Source organism: Sinocyclocheilus rhinocerous, unplaced genomic scaffold, assembly GCF_001515625.1.
Source record: "Sinocyclocheilus rhinocerous isolate Xijiao unplaced genomic scaffold, SAMN03320098_v1.1 scaffold690, whole genome shotgun sequence".
Taxonomy (NCBI): domain Eukaryota; kingdom Metazoa; phylum Chordata; class Actinopteri; order Cypriniformes; family Cyprinidae; genus Sinocyclocheilus; species Sinocyclocheilus rhinocerous.
Genome location: NW_015654492.1, coordinates 691892 through 704161, shown reverse-complemented (window position 1 = coordinate 704161; position 12270 = coordinate 691892). Strand labels below are relative to the sequence as shown.

At 35.8% G+C, this 12270-nt stretch overlaps 1 protein-coding gene across 1 annotated transcript in view; it reads right to left on the bottom strand.

Annotated features, from left to right (window-relative positions):
• Positions 1 to 12270, bottom strand: part of pik3r3b (phosphoinositide-3-kinase, regulatory subunit 3b (gamma)) — a 163935-nt gene that overhangs the window by 97022 nt on the left and 54643 nt on the right. The window lies entirely within an intron of this gene.

The window sequence follows — 12270 nt, the reverse complement described above, 5'->3', positions numbered from 1 at the left end:
TGGGGGGGTGGACGTGGACTCTCCCTTAAAATGCTGCAAAATATAAACATTTTGTCCAAATGGCTTTTTAAAATGCAGTATATGATATGTCCTCCAGCAGAATGAAATACAGTGCATGTTTCATAAGCATCATTGTCTGCCCATCTCCACTGTCCTTCTTCTGAGCACTGACCTTCTGCTGAGGTTACAGTTTGGAAGTGTGCCCATATAGCTCTATATGCGGGCACTTATATGCGTTCAGACCGCCATGGATAAAATCCTTGAGGAGGTCTGATGTTTAGTATTGACATTTAGTAATGTGAATGACACTCACAATCCTTCACATGACACCCTGTCTATGTTGTCCTGGGACAAAGAGCATGTCACACATGACCAGAACATGGTGTGGAGTGGAAATGGACCCGGGAGAGGTTTTTATTTTTTTCAGACTGTGCCTTAAAAGACTATTAGCCCATTAGAATTAAAGAAATATGGAATTTGTAAAACTGGAAAATTGATATTCAACACTTTACAATAAGGTTCAATTGTAAATGCATTAGGAATCATGAATCACAATGAAAACATTTATTAATCTAGGTTAAAGTTCATTTATAAATATACTATTGTTCATGGTTACTAATGTTTGTTAATAATACATTAAAGCTGCAGTCCGTAAATTTTGCCTCTTTGTCGCCGTTCAAATTATTATTATTGTTATACTTTATTCTCAAATTATTAATGTTAATAACATCAGCATTGGTGACTATGAGTATAGTGTGTATTAGCGTGCAGATTTCAATTTCTGCACAGTCTAATCTAATAATTATTTTAACCCAAAAAGCAAATTATGCTCCCTTCGAACTTGTTTTCTTTAAAATACAAATATTTGTAATCCCAGGCTATCTGTAATCAGAAGCACATTTATAACTGGAATATAATTTAATTTCATTCACATGTGTTTCATAAACACATAATTATAATCCGCCATCAAAATGATACATTTAATTATTATGGCTGCTGTGAGAAAAGACTATTATCGATCGGCCACCTGCAGCATTCTCACATGCAATAGCCTAGTAGCCGGGACAACTTCTTTATGTTTACAGACGTGACGTAATGACGCAGTGCCATGCTCGAATTTCCCGCGAAAACCTACCCGTAACACTCAAATTAGAAAACATTATTATAAGCTAACCGTTGTGAATCGGGCTAAAGTAAGGCGATAGTTTTGAACACTGGCTGGTTATGTACTTGCTCAAATATTGATTTCGGATCATTTTTAACCAAAAAAAGTTACGGACTGCAGCTTTAATATTAATGTTAATTAAATTTAATTAATTTTAGATGTTAAAAATTAATTAATTAAATTTAATTAATTTAAAATGTTAAAAATGTGTTAGGATATGTAGAATTAACCAAGATTAATAAATGCTGTAACTGAACCTTACTGTAACTCTATTAAAAAAAATTTAAGGTGGGGATAACAAAAACATTTTGTGAAATGTAAAAATTTGCTAACTAAGAAAACATGATGAAGTGTTCCTTTCACACATGCAAATAAAGTCTAAAGGTCATATCATAGTAATGCACTACCCTCTAACTGGAAATTACATAAACATGATTTCATCTTGTGCCCAGATATTATTATTATTTAAAAACATTAAAATAACTTTTTGGTTAAGTTACTATATAGCAAACTCAGAGCTTCACCTGTGAGCAGGAAACTAAACTGACATTTACAAACCTTGTTAAACTCATTTATATCAGTATGCGTTTTATAAAGCCACCGAGTGACAATTCCATCCATTTACATCAAATTTGCGTAATAGCAAGAAATTCAGATTTTCGGCACCATTATGTGAAGTATGAGGTCCATGAAATCGTTGTGCTCCTGTAGTGCCATTTGTGGGCTCTTGTGAATTATCTTCAGGGACAACACGAATTAGCACTGATGTGCACCACCCGCTAATGTCTACACAGATACCAATGCTATCTCTCGTTTTTTTCTCTTCTGTAATTAGGAAATGGCAGTTTATTTAACAGAATCTCACACACAAGCATCTGTTGACAGCAGGAAAAGTTTGCATTCCCATGCACGGGTGTAATTGGTGCGCTAATCTGCACAGCAGTGGCCCTTGTTACACCCCGCTGCAGTTTCTGCACAAGAGAATCACGCTACAAGGTGGCAAATACTTTTCTGGACTGTGCTGATTTAGGTTTTTTTTTTTTTTTTTTGTCAAAGCACCATGATAGAGGTTTAGTTTAAGTGTCAATTAGATCCGACGGTTTAAATCTAACCAGAAGTATCAGCATCTGCAGTACAGGAACTGATTAGGCCCATCATTACTCTTGACTTACCGTATGCAAATGTATAAATTGCTGTAATCCTTTAGTAATAATATAGATGCAGCTACAGCAACAGGAAAGGGGGAGATGACAGTGATTAAAAATAAAAAAACCCCAGAAAGATTAATGAAAAGTTCCTCTGAGGCTTTGATGCAGGTGGCACAAAGACGGCAGAGGTTTGAGATTACACACGTCAACGGCAGAGCGCATTGGTATTCCAACAACATGCGGCACATTTAATTGCTCCACATCCTGCTGGTTCCTCTATGGACCTCGACAAGTGACGCCTTATGAATGAGCAAACAGGTCAGAGCACGACGGGAGGAATCATAATTCTCTCTCTCTCGCTCTCTCTCTCTCTCTCTCTCTCACACACACACACACACACACATACACACACATGCACACTTTCTCTTTCTCTCCCTTCTTCCTTTTGGTTTGGAAGCCTCACATTCCTTAATTGTTGGCCAGCCAAGATTCATAAGGCAGGAGATTAATGTGGAGCTTTGTGCAAACTATGTCTTGCATTATAGCGAAACTAAAGATGTAGGAGTAATATTTTAAGTTAGATGGTTAGTTGATGAATTATAGTTGCAGGAAAAAGAATGTGAACCCTTTATCATGGATTTCTGTGGAAATTAGCCATTAAATTAGATCTGATCTTCAACAGACTGCTTTAATGAATCAGACAAACAATAATACATTTTGTCTTAATTGAACACAATGTTCAAAAATTCACAGTGGAGTGGAAAAAGCATGTAAATAAATGTGATTTGTTTAGGCAGATTATGTTTGTCTATTGATGTAAGCAAGATCAAATTTCATGACCAATTCATGCAGAAATTCATGTTAAATCCATCTTTTTCTTGTCACTATAATATATAAACGATTGCCACAGCACAGTCAAAATCACTGTGGAAAACAACTGCATGAGGTATCGGGAAATCATTTCAGACATCTGACTTGGTATTTTCCGACTGTTTTTTTCATGCGTTTCAAATGTCAAAACTTTGCCCTTCGAGCTGCACCAGTGTGAACTTATGTTTACATTTCTGGCACTACACATGTGTGCAAGGACTTTCACGTTTATATGCATGCGTGAAAGCGGTCACAGGTTGTTTGGCTTTGTGTAGAAGGCAGTGAGCAAATTTCCTTTCAATTGGAGTGCTACTATGCGTTTGGTGCTTCGATTAACGTCACTGTCAGAAAACATCACTGAGGCAATTTCTCAAAACATGAGGCACAAGCTGATGGGTGAGGGACAGCAAAGAACAGAGGAACAAGAGGGGAAGGACAGAGCATGGGAAAAGCAATACTGAGAACAACAACACAGCAACTAATACAATGATGCTGTTGTTTCAATACATATGCTACTTTCGATAAATTGCTATTCTGTATGTACAATCTAAGTACTGCTACATTTCTTCAAAGTCATGTTCAGTAGCCCCTCCTACTGTGAAATCTCATTGGCTCACACAATATATATGCACAATATATACATCATGTTGTTTTCTGGCCACTGTCGGAGATTTATAAATTCATCGTTATCATTGATATTATATTATATGATATATGACAACTAATAATATTTTAATAAAAACTGTTAAATGTATTCTATAGCAAATTGTTTACAAAAAAAATACACTACTGTTCAAAAGTTTGGGGTCAGTTTTTTTTTTTTTTTTTAAGAAATTAATACTTTTATTTACCAAAGACACATTCATTTGATCAAAAGCAAGAGTAAAGACATTGACAATAATAATATTTTTTTTCTTGAGCAGCAAAGACTGTAGTAATGGCTGCTGAAAAATAAGCTTTGCCATCACAGAAATAAATTAGGCTACATATTTAAAATATATATTTAAATAAAAAAATTGTTATTTTTAATTGCACTAATATTTCATAATAGTATTGTTTTTACTGTATTTTTGATCAAATAAATGCAGCCTTTGTGAGCATAAGGGAGTAATGTTTATAAACGTAAAAAAAAGCACTTATTCACAAAATTCACTTATTTTTTTAATTATACAAACAAAGAATTTCAATAATTACCATTTATCAGTTATTGGCCATTATGTGAAAATAATTATCATATTTATTGTAATTAATAATAATGATCAGCTTATTGTATCAGACAGAATTCCTAAACATGCACCGATACACACACACACAGTGTATTTAAACATCAATCACCTTCTGATTGGCTGTGTTTGTGTCATGTCATGCAGCAGATTCACATTCAGATAAATGCAGCCTTTGTGAGCATAAGGGAGTAATGTTTATAAACGTAAAAAAAAGCACTTATTCACAAAATTCACTTATTTTTTTAATTATACAAACAAAGAATTTCAATAATTACCATTTATCAGTTATTGGCCATTATGTGAAAATAATTATCATATTTATTGTAATTAATAATAATGATCAGCTTATTGTATCAGACAGAATTCCTAAACATGCACCGATACACACACACAGTGTATTTAAACATCAATCACCTTCTGATTGGTTGTGTTTGTGTCATGTCATGCAGCAGATTCACATTCAGAACAAACAAACAAACTGCTTGTCGCCGGAGGCTTTTCACATAGCGCCCGCTGTTACATGTTTCCAAGCATTTTCCAAGCACTGCTTTGCAGTTTAAACTCATGCTAATTAGCTTGCAGGTAACTTAAGACAATCAAAAGATCTGCAAAAAGGAAGGACAAAATAAACAAAACATGGCTCTGTTGTAAAGGACCTCTAGGGGAAATACATCTCCACTTAATATCTATTGTTGATCCCATTAGTGGTGTTTATGGGTGTAAAGCAGGAGACTATGTTAAACAGTTGGGGTGTCGCTGTCACCGTACAAAGCTTGTGTATGCCCGTCCCAGCTGCTCTGTGAGAACACACGAGCCTATCAGATCTTATCCGTTTTCCATTAAGAGGACAGAAAGCAATTTCTAGGGTTTTCATTGCCCTATGTGTGTGCGCGCGCGTGTTTTAACAAGCTCTGGTCACGATGACAGGGAATTACTGAATGGATCAGCACTCCTGTACAAAGCCATTAAGTGTCCAAAGTCGGGGGTCAAACAGCTGAAAATGTGGGAAACACAACACATAATTCCTTATACACACACGAGAACAAACATATTCTCTTACGCCCAGTTTCCCATAAATTAAAATAAATTTTCCTTTTAATTTTCTGACTTCATTTTCTGCATATTCACGATATTGCCAGCACTATTTACAAATTTTCTGCTCACATTAACTATTACAATAATTGTCCTTTATTGGCTCATTCCCTTTGAGGGTGCAATACAGTGACCTGCTCTTTCATTATCTAGAGTCCGCCTCACCAGGGATGTGACCACTAGGGGGTGCCACACTAGTCACAGTGTCTCAGTGATACAGATATATGAGCAGTTGTGTGCTGCAGAAGGGACTACAGTGTGTGGGGCAGAACCGAATGCTTTAAAAGGATAAAAGAATGGTGAGAGCCTCTGGTGGAAATATATAAAATGTGAAATACATACACAAACAGGACAGGTGCTCAATCTGAACTTTATGTCATACCAAGTGCACAAAATTGGGTTTTCATACTTTTGATGCCAAGGACCCCCAAAAATTATGAGTAGTCCCTTGTGAGGAACCCCCTTCCATTGTTGTTATTGTAACTAAAACTAAAATTATTTAAAAAATCATTTCAGTAATTGAAATAAAGATGAAATAATAATAATAATAATTTTTTTTTACAAATGTCACCCTGGGAACTAACTATAATAAGCTTAAGTTGAAGTAAAATTACTAAAACAGACAAAAAGACAAAATTCCATAACAAAATTGAAAGGAAAACTGACAATATTCCAAATATTAATATTTTGAAATGTATTCAATTCTAAATATTAAAAAAATATTCAGAAGCTAACTGAAATCTTCTTAAATGCAATAATGGCATATAAACAATACTAAAATGACACTGTCCCCTTTCAAAAGTATAAAAAAATATCTATATCCATAAAAATATATATATGTTTTAATGCATAAAGACCCATTTCTACTGTGAGAAAAACTCAACATAACTGAGAAAGGCAACATATTGTTTGCTAAATTTAATAACTGGCTTCCTTGTTGTTATTGTATTGAAGGTAAATCAAATTATTTAAATTTTTATCTTGAAAACAGTGACTTTGTATAAGATGTGTGTTTTCCATTCACTATAAGAAAACAGATGTATAAACATTTGCAATTCAGATTTATTTGTATAGAGCTTTTCACAATTAATATTGTTCAAGAGTAATTTTACAGTTAAATTTCAAAGACAGAAAAATTCTCTCAAATTCTCTTAACTTTCCTGCGGCCCCCTGGGGGTTGAGTGTGAAGACACCTGGTCAAAATCTGTGTGAATATACTCATTTTCAATGTCTCTCTTTCCTTATATATCAAACAGTGTGACACTCACTATGCTGAACTCATTACTATAGCAACCAATGTAGATGCAACGGATATTGACTACATTGTCTGAACAAACGGATGAGATTACATCACTTGCAGAATGACAGCAGACAGCCAGACTGAATTTCAAAATCAAATGGGATTTGTGTGCACAATCCACACAATACAATCCATAACACAACATAAAGCTCCCGCTTAGTGCCTCTACATAACACTCCCTTCATCTCCTTTAAAGTGATATCACATAGTAAATCAAGCTTTGTACATAAAACCCGGCGCACGATACATAAGATTCAGACAATGAGAACTGATGGCTCTCTCGAATGGAATTGGAGTATGAGGAGGACACACACACACACACACACACAGACACAGCTATAGCCATTTCCTCCATTACAGTGTAAAATTGAAACTCTCCCGTTTCTTTACCTGCTCTGCTCCACTGTGTCAATAAGGGCTCTTTAGCCTTTGACCCTGCCACAGGCTAGAGTGATGAAAGATGTGGACCGACCAGCTCACACACAAAGGTATACACTCACAAATAACCCCATGAACAAGTATGAACTATGATTCAAATGCAGTAGAATGCGGCTTTCTGATATTTTCCCTGTTGTGACACACACACAGACACACACACACACACACAGACACACACACACACACACTCCACAGCTTTTTAATTCCTGCAATCCACATCCTTATCAATCACATGTGATAGCGGGCACCACCCCCTTCAACACAGGACAGATTACCACAGCACGCTTCCAAACTGCCTCGCAAAATAGCATCTTACTCACACACACACACTGGCCACAATGCGTTTGGAATAATTTTTTAAGATAATGGTCAAAATATGTCAGTGAAAATAATTGAATTTAGATGCACTATCCAAACCAGTTGTCCAGATAGATAGAACCGCCCAGCTCTTCCCTTCATATTGATTATGTGCTCATTGTCTATTCCTGAAGGGATAAGAAAATACATTACACAAATCAATAGTTCGCACAAATTTTATCAGGTTCACACAGGCCGAGATTAAAATGATTATGAAGTGCGGGAAAGTGATGCCAAGAGGGAGACTGTCAATCTATCAAGTTTTGAATCATTTCAGTAAATTTAAACAGCATGAAGAGCTCTTTGGGATAAAAGGGTTAGATTCTCATACTGAATGCGTGATAGCGCTTATCTTGACTGACGTCTGTATTTTATCAACCAACTGATCCTCAATGGAAAAACGTGCCTCTACCTAGATGTTTACTCAACTTCAAAAACGTTCCTATATGTGCACATCAATACAGTTTCCAGCTGAAATTAACACTAGAGGCAGTAAAACACTAACAAATTTTATTTTATTTTCATACAAATTATGACTATGGGGCAAATTATTGATTATTAAAGACTTATTTTCATATGTTTCCTTCCACAAAAGTGTGTTATGACCTCAAAATGCTTTTGCCATAGTGCATGTTTTGTAAACTAATACATTTAGGCTTTTCTGGCATAGTAAACTTGCTCTGTAGCTCACCTGGTAGCACACTGCACCTACGATGTGGAATGCAAGATTTGTAGAAACAAGCTAAAAAGGCATGGCTGCTTTAGCAGATTTATATGTTTATATTTCACGTTTGCTTTTCTTAGCACTAACAGTTAGGTTTAGGGTAGGATTTAGTATAGGTATGTTAGTTTCAAATGTGATAGAGCATTATCCTTTCAGTGCCACTCACCAGACATTTAATTTCCAAAGTGCCATGATATGTACAATAACCAATGTAATAAAACATTGCCAGATTTACATTCATCTGCTTCGGATAAACCTGAACGCGCTTTTAGTGCTCCTCACTCTACGTTTAACTTTGAAAATTGGCGCAAAACGTGCAAGAAGCTTTGTAATATCATATTGCAGAAATATCACCACAGGCATGTTTTTCAAGTGAGCCTGGATAAAAGAAATATGGAAATCTATGCAGTTTCTTCAAAGAGAAAAGCAGAAAGAAAAAAAGTGTATCATGTCACAGTTAGGAGAAAAAAAAGAATGAAGAGAGTGCAGGAGGGAAGAAAAAGGAATGTAAACAGCCAAGGAGTAAAGCAGGTGATGGATGCAGGCAAAGGAGAGAGGAAAGTCGCAGTGTGGCCTTCCCAAAAAGATGCCACCTGGCAGGGGCCTGGCCTCGGATGTTTTGCCTGCAGCCAATGACAGAGTCCCACAAGAGGGGCGTAGAGCACATGCCTCTTCAATTAGAGCACTCCATGAGGGAGGAGAATGAGAAGGAGAGGGATAGGGATCGTAGTAGCTAAGGAAAGATTTGTGTGTTGTCAGATGAGTGGTATAAGAAAAGAGTTGATGAAAAGGGAGAAAACAGAAATGAAAAAAACTGGAAGAGTCAGACGAGGGCTCCAAGTTTATACGACTGAGGTAGCCTAAACATGTCATTAAACAAAAGTCTGCAGCAAATGGTATTACAGCTTCACTGGATACAGTATAAGTAGGGCTGGGAATAAAGAACTGCGTCTTACATAAAAAACGTTTAAAAAAGACAACAACAAAAAAATAAATAAATAGCAGAGCCTTAGAGGAATCTTTATACAAAATAAATCATTTTAAATTTGATGAGCACCGGTAAATACACACCTGCAGTCACAGTTTATATATTAAAAGTGGCATGTAAACAGCCTGCAGCTAGTCTAATAAACTATATTACTTGGCAGAAGAATTATTTAAATTAGTTATATTAATACATTTCATGATTTATTGTTTTGTTTTTTCATTTATGAAAAAAAAAATTAATTAAAAAAAGCCACTAGAGGCTGTAAAGTGCGAGTAATTTACATATTTCAGCCAGGGCTGGGCAATATATTGACAATATCATACACTACACTATTCAAGTTCATCACAAGTTCATTCAAGAAATCACAGATTTCTTCAGATTAAAAATCTGACTGACCCATCACTCATCATTTACTCACCCTCATTTCATGTCATTCCAAATCTATATGACATTAATGCTGTTTTTTTTATCTCTGTTTTTTTGTCCATACAATAAAATTCAATAGGGTTCAACAGTTGAAACCTTTTTTTTCCAATTCATTTTTCTAAATATCTGTTGTGTAGGGTAACTAGATCTAGTCTTTGAATGGGGGTGTCTGAATCAGTGCCCACAATGTGGTGGTCGTCCATCCTTTGCAAAGAGAACATCAATGCTCACTTACTGCAGGCCCCTTAATGAGCTACTAAAGATCTCTTCACTACCGTGAGAGAAACTAAAGTGTGTGCGCACCGCAAATGTATTCATTCATGAGTGTCTGACCGGCGGCCTACAGAGGCATGCATAATTAATAAGAAAAGGGAGATAAAAGCAAACTGAAGTTATTTTTTTCTTCTTGATGTAAATGTGTGTGTTGCCCATCAGCACATATGTGTGTGCTGCCTGAGCCAGTGTGTATCTGTGCATGTGTGTTTATGTGAGTTTAGGAGATAAGTCAGTAGCATTCGTCGCAGTTATTGCAAAGTAAGACAGGACAAATAGACAGCAAATGTAGGCCAACTCTTTCCTGCTGGCCACTAAATATTTATCACATATTACACATCCAATCCCTGCAGCTTCACATTGCACATGAAATACAGACCTATACTGCTCTAGATTGCATTTGAGAGAGTCAGATGATGTAATTTTAAATGAGTGGACATGTAACTGAAAGATTGGAAAATGAGAAGAAATTAGTGTGTGTGTGTGTGTCTGCACGTGACCAGAGGGACACTAAACTCATCCTCTGCTTCTGCCTATCCCCATGGCTGATCAGCTATGCAATGACCAAATCTAATGCAGAACATATTGTCCCCAATCTACATGTCACACAATTCAACAGATTGAAAGACGAAGGGCTTTTATCCAATATAAATGAAATGAAAATACACAAAGGCAACCTTGAAAACTGAGGGGCAATTCATCTGCGCTTTCAAATCTCTCTCTTTACTCAAGGAAGAAAAAAAAGAGCTGACTGAGCGGACATTAACATTCATTTCATTCTTCCCTTTTCATTGTTTTTTCATTTCGATACAAAACTTGCTGTTTGAAAAAGTTGTGGCTTTGTGGTCGATCAACAATGGACCCTTTCCTCATGTGCTTCCAAAGCTGTTTCATCCATTTGTAGCATTAATTCTTATTCCTTTTTGTCTGACTATATACTCAGCGAAGCACAAGTGTGGTCTTTACCATTTAAAAAAAAATCTAGTTTAAATCAATAGTAAAGACTCAAAGACTAATCTTTACTGTTCAGAAAGAATATCAGATGAGTGGACATACTTCATGATCTCATTCACAAGAGAATTAACATAATTTTTCCTAGAACAAGAACCTTCAAACTTCAAAGGGCACCATTAGGGAAAAGAGACCAAAGGGATACCGCTTAGTAAGAGGTTGAGCAAGGAAAATATCGGACAGAAGTGTGTAATTCTCAACAGATCTGTCACTTTAAACACTATTGCTGTTATAAATGAATTAAAGTGACATGATTGACAGGATATGCCCGTTGCAAATCAAACTCCGAGTTACAGTGCTCCACAAAAAGCACACATCACCTAGAACAGATAAGAAAAGATAACAACAACTTAAGTAACATAATGAATGTTGCAACCCAGGCACATTGGAAAAACATGCCTGTAAAAACATGAAAAACATTGCGACATTTTTGAAAAGCGATCTAATGTTGCTTCTTGATTGTTTCACAACACTTTAAAAGTGAAATGTCCAGTGAATGGTGCTAAAAGTGTGTTTAGTTTTATCCAAAACTGATGGCCGTGTATCTAGCAATGTTTTATTATGTTCGTTGATGTACGTATTGTGCAAGTTCTGGTAAGTGGTGCTAAAAGGTTAATGAAAATAACAAACAAGCTATATTAAACCCTACCCTAAACCCAGTGTTGGGCAAGTTAATCTGAAAATGTAATCAAATTACTGATTACTCCTTTTAAAAGTAATCACGTTACTGTTCTGATTACTTTATTTAAAAAGTAATTAGTAATTAGTTACATTACTAGTTACGTTACTTTTTTCTCCATGAAATTTATGAAATCCCAGCATACATGCTCCCGAGAAATATTTGTTATTAAAGCATCAACATTCACAGAACACTGTTATTTTTAACTAAAGCAAGCGGCTGCTGCGTGCATGGTTTGGCATGGCAGAATGCCAGCAAAGAGCGCTGCATTTATAATCTCTAAAAGACATCTCAGTTCATCGCAATCTCACAAATCTCTGTTATAACACAATAAATATATGCATAATGAACCTTTCATAATGTCTACAATTTGTGTGTTATAATGAGAGGATTCGTGAGCACGCAAATTTCAGTACTGCATTGCTCAACGCTGCAAACACGTGATATAGCCCAAATAGAAACTCTACACTTGCACCTGTTAATCGTTTATATTTTATATTAGTTCATGCTGCTTTTGTGCAATAGATGAATAACAATTTATTTGTTTTAGATATTTTATGTTTAGATATTTAT